The sequence below is a fragment of the Myotis lucifugus genome, unplaced genomic scaffold (genome assembly GCF_000147115.1).
Source record: "Myotis lucifugus unplaced genomic scaffold, Myoluc2.0 scaffold_470, whole genome shotgun sequence".
Classification (NCBI taxonomy): domain Eukaryota; kingdom Metazoa; phylum Chordata; class Mammalia; order Chiroptera; family Vespertilionidae; genus Myotis; species Myotis lucifugus.
Genome location: NW_005871518.1, coordinates 523,357 through 528,429, shown reverse-complemented (window position 1 = coordinate 528,429; position 5,073 = coordinate 523,357).

Genomic DNA, 5,073 nt, shown 5'->3' with positions numbered 1-5,073 from the left:
CAAGAGGGAAAAATTTGACATTATCATTAACCAAGAGAAAAGAATTGGCTTATTATGACTATATATACTTTAATGAATTCAACCAAGTAGTCAATGAATATTGAGCTGAATTGACCTGAATAATCTAATAACCAAAGCTATTGCATATCAGGATTTATGGGTCTGACACATCAGTTACATTTCTCACCTGATTCCCAAGTGACCTCTGGGAGAAGTACTAGTATTTCTCCCATATTACAGGTGGGAACAGTGAGGTTCAGAGAGGTCAAAGGACTAGCCCAAGGACACGTAGCCAGAAGGTGGTAGACCTAAGATTTGAACCAACCAGAGTGGGCCAGTGCCTCATGTTCTTAACTCCACTGGTCATTACTTTCTCTCACTTGAACCTCAGTTTCCCTCTGTTGGGAGGGGTAAGACATTACCAATTGCATGGCCTGCCATCTTGGTCACTGGGGCTCTCGGAGAGCCAGAGGGCCAGGGGGGTGGCCGCCAATGTCAGGCCCCAGCCTGGGCGGAGCCCTGGTGCCCCTGGGTCCTCAGGGACCCTGCTCGCCTGGCCTGGAAGGTGCCATTCCCAGAGAACATCCACTGTCTCCCATGGCCTCTCTGGGTTTAGGTTCGAGGGCTGCTGTGCTCCTGGATGATGCTCCTTGTGAAATGCTGTTTGTCTCTGAGTGCCCGGAGCGGGCTGCCTGCAGAGTGACGCGAACCAGCCTACTAATCCCCGCACCCAGACAGTTCTGCACACTCCTGCCGCCTCTGCACTTCTCAGAAATGCTTTTCAAGTGGCAGATGCCGCTTATGTCTCCCCTGCGCCAACAGGGCACTAGAGGTGCTCACAGCCAACGCCAATGGCTGCCCTGGGACTCAGAGGCAGACTCGCTGTTCCTGGGGATGCAAATGCTTAGGGCAGAGAGCTTGATGTGGGGTGGAGTCAGGCTCTAGATCGGCTAGGGGCTCCTGCTGACAGGCTGACATCCGTGGATACCAATTCTTCCCCCCATCGCAGGCCTGATCCAGGGCCTTACATTCCCCGACTGGGCCCTCAGGGCTTAGCTCCCAATGGCAAGTTAGAATGCAGAAGTGGCATCTAAACTGGGGGAGATTGCAAAGCAGGGCCCAGCTCCTTTTGGGTGCTCCCAGGCCTGGGACCCAGAGTCAGGCTGAGGAAGGCAGGGTGCAGAGCTTGGAGTCAGAAGTAACCAGGGTCACAACCCAACTCTGACTTCGACCAGCTGAGTGACCTTGGGCCAGCATCTGAATCCTTGCCTCACCTCTAGGATGGAGGTAGTGATGGGATCCACCTCAAAGGGCTGGGAGGACTGAGTGGGAGTGCTCAGCATGGTGCCTGCTCCCTGCTAAGTGACCAAGAAGAGGCTGGAACCCTGGAGCCCTCGGCCAGGGCCCCAGGTCCTCTCTGCCTGCGGTAGGCCCCCTCCGCCCAGACAGGGTCCTCTATTTCTCTGCTTGTTGCTCTTGGCTGTCACCCCAGCTCAGGCCAAACTTTCCCAGTGCAGCCCGGCTCCTCAGCTGTTCCAGCCCTCTTCTGAGATGGCAGGTGGCCCCTCCATTCTCCTGCCTGGATCCCCCTCTCCTGGGCTTCCTTCATCTCCGGTTCAGCTGGAGCCTGTTTCCACTCCCCTGGCCCTTGTCCAGCAGTTCCCGACTCACTTGTGGGCCCTCAGCATCTCCTGGTGCCCGTGCCTCTCACCCCAGGTCTGGGCATGCCAAATTCACACCCCACCTGCCAGAGGCCCCGGGGGCTGCTGGCCACGGGTGTTTTCAGAGGGAGCTCTTGAGCATGAGAGCTAGAGAGACCCCGAGATCTTCAGTGTCAACCCTGTCCTTTTGCCGAAGGGCCCGGAATGCCCGGACAGCGAGGGGACTTTCCTCGGGTCCCGTAAAGTGCCGGGATGGAGCTGGATCCTCCGCCTCCCCTGTCTACAGGCAGCACCCGTAGTTCTGGGGCTAGATGGGGAGAGCATCTGAGAGGGACCTAGAACTCCGGAAGGAACTTTCCAGGGAACGGAGGGATCTGTTGACTCCTCGGGGGCCTTGTCTCCAACAACCCGCTTTCCTGACGATCTGAGTAAGAAGCTCTGCCCTCATTATCCCAGTTCGCCTCCAAGGAAATAAACACATTTCGCTCCTTTGATACAGTCTTTGTGCTATTTTGCTTTTACAACCATTCCCCTTCAAGTGCATTTAGTTTTAAGCTTCTCAAATCCTGTTTAAGTACACGGGGATCAGGCCTCAATGAATGGAGCAATAAATACAGAAAGAGGGAGGGTTGTGAGTTTCTTTTTCGCGCGTCCCTGAGGTTCATACCAAATGTCTGACCCACCCAGCTCTGGGCCAGGCTTCCCAGGCAAGAGATCAATGTTCATCTGAGGGTACAGAGCTCAGGGTCTAGGAATGAGGCCCATCTAGCCACTCAGCCTGGACCAGCCCTAGGTCATGGGCAACTCCAGGCCGCCCCAGGACCTTAGATCGTGTTTCTTGGACTCCTGCTTGGTGTGTGTCTCGATCAGATTATCTAGAAGCAGAACCTGATCTGGGGACTCCAATGCTCTTTGTGGAAGGGAAGTGGAGAAGCCGCCTAAGGCAGGGGCAAGGCCATGGTCTCAGCAGGAGTTAGCTTCAGGCTGGTCCACTGCCCAGCTCTGGAGCACAGAGAACGCTGCGGAGTTGGTCCCATCTTAAGGACCATGTTGGAGGTCATTGGCATTGGCTGCGAGCTGCCCCAGGTGCTGGGAGATGGGAAATATAACCTCATGGGTGAGGGAGTAGCTGAAAAGGGGACGGTGGGAGCTATTACCAGCCAACACGCACAGAGGCAGAAGGATGAGTGCATCATCCAGGAGAAGGTGACCTGGGCGGAGAACCTACTTTGATTACTGTAGTGGCCCAGCATGTCCGGGATGGGCATCTGTCTCCCTCTCAGGCTTCCACTTACCCCTGATTGAGGCCCTGCTGCTGACCAAGCTCTGTGCTCTCCCAACCGCTGATCAGCTTTCATACCCATTTCACTGCACTTTCACAAGAAGCTCACAGGCAGGGCTTCTGAGCATGGGTTTATGAGGAGGCTCAGAGAGGCTGGGCAATTAACCCAAGGACACACAGCTGTTGGGTGGTAGAACCAGGATTCAAATCTCATTTCCAAAGACCATCTGGCACTGTGTTCTGGTCCCTGTGTTTGTTAGGTTTGCCGGATCCCACTTTGGGGGACCTCCATTGTCTCCCGCAGCCCAACTGCTTGGCATCTTCTGAATAGTTTCCCCTCTGGGTCGCCGGCTCCATTTCACACGTCATCCTCCCTGACAGGGGTCACTCATTTCTAGTTTCTGGTTCCCTGCTTTTCCTACACCCCATATCTGCCCCTGGTCCTACCTCCACTAGCTGCAGGAGCCTGAGTTCTGCCAGGAGCTGGAACCATCTGAGTTGTCCACAAATGACAGACGTCTCACTGGGGAGGGATCCGGTTTGCCACCACTGTCTTGGCTGACACATCCATCAACATAGACCTTCCTAAAGACAACAGACATTTATCCCTGACAGTCAGAGGCACAGTTGTAATCAGATGCTGGAGGCCTGAATTCTGTGCTGTCAACAAATTGACGAGGGCTCTTCAGTGGGTGGAAAGGGGCCAGAGGAGCGGGTTGGGAGAGCTGCAAATAGCCCATCCTCTGCAAGAACCAGCTTTCTGGGCAGGGCTGGGCTTCAGCTGCAGGGGCAGCGGGGTAGCTTGCAGGACCCATGACAGAAATGAAGGAGAGATTATGAAAGTCTTAGGCAGAGTGTGAGCTGGCTCTGGGTCTAGGAAAACAAACCATATATGAGTGCAGAACAGGGCAGAGGACTTCAGGATGGTGGAAGATGTTACTGTGCTCGGCAATATCAGTTCCTTTCTCCGTCCCAGGTGCATGGGAGACACACCCCTCCCCTTGCTTGCTGTTAGGTGGAGTCATGTGTCTAGTTTTAGTCTATGAAACGTGAGTGGCAGGAATGTGTGGCACTTTCAGGCTGTAAAGAGCACTTATATGATTCTTTAGTCCATTTATTACTTTGTCAATGAATTATGGAGAAGGCCTGTGTTAAGATGGTGGAGCCACATGATCGAAGTAGCCTAGCTCAGCGGTCACCAACTGGTGGTCCGTGAGGTCCGAAAGGTTGGCAACTGCTGGCCTAGATCACCAATTTCCACATTGGAAGACAGCACCCCAGATAGCTGCCAGACCCACAGAGAAACAAATGTGTGTGAGAAATAAACATTGTATGCTAAGCCACCAGGACTTTGAGACTGTTTGTTATTGCAGCATATCCTAGCCTATCCTGACTAATGCAATTACAGTTCATGGCTCACCTACGATGTGCTAAGTATTGTGGTGAGTTCTTTACATGTATCATCTTACTAAATCCTTGCAGCTCCCCTTCCAGGTAGGACCTTTAATTAACTGCATTTTACAGATGAGGAAACGGAGGCTTAGAGGAATTAAGTCACTCCACAAGTTATCTCACAGCTAGTAGGTGCAGAGCTGAAATTCAAGTCCGGGTTTGTCTGGTTCCTGAGCTGGGATGCTCAACACACAAATTCCAAAGAGGCCGCCTTAGTTTTGCTGTCCTTTATGGGCTCCAGGCCCCAGGGCATGCTGGACCCAGGGGAGTACTCGAAAGCTGCCTCCAGAGTGTCCTAATCCTGAGTGAAGTCAGCAAGGGCCACAAGCACACCAGCCTCTGCTGCCATGGAGTTTACAGGTTTACAGTCTGGCGGAGCACATAGCCAGGCAAAAGTGGTGCCTGGAATGAGGTGTGTGTGTGTGTGTGTGTGTGTGTGTGTGTGAGAGAGAGAGAGAGAGAGAGAGAGAGAGAGAGAGAGAGAGAGAGAGAGATGGAATGGATTCAGTGAGGAGGCTGGTCTGATTAGAGGGGACAGTGTGCTGATGGGAGGGAAGAGGGTATGCCTAGGCCAGAGAGATCACAGGAAAACCCCTTGGCCTCTATCGGGAGAAGTAGAGGTGTGTTGGGTTTACTGGGGGGTTTACTGGGAGCTATGGCTCTGCCCTCTACTCATCA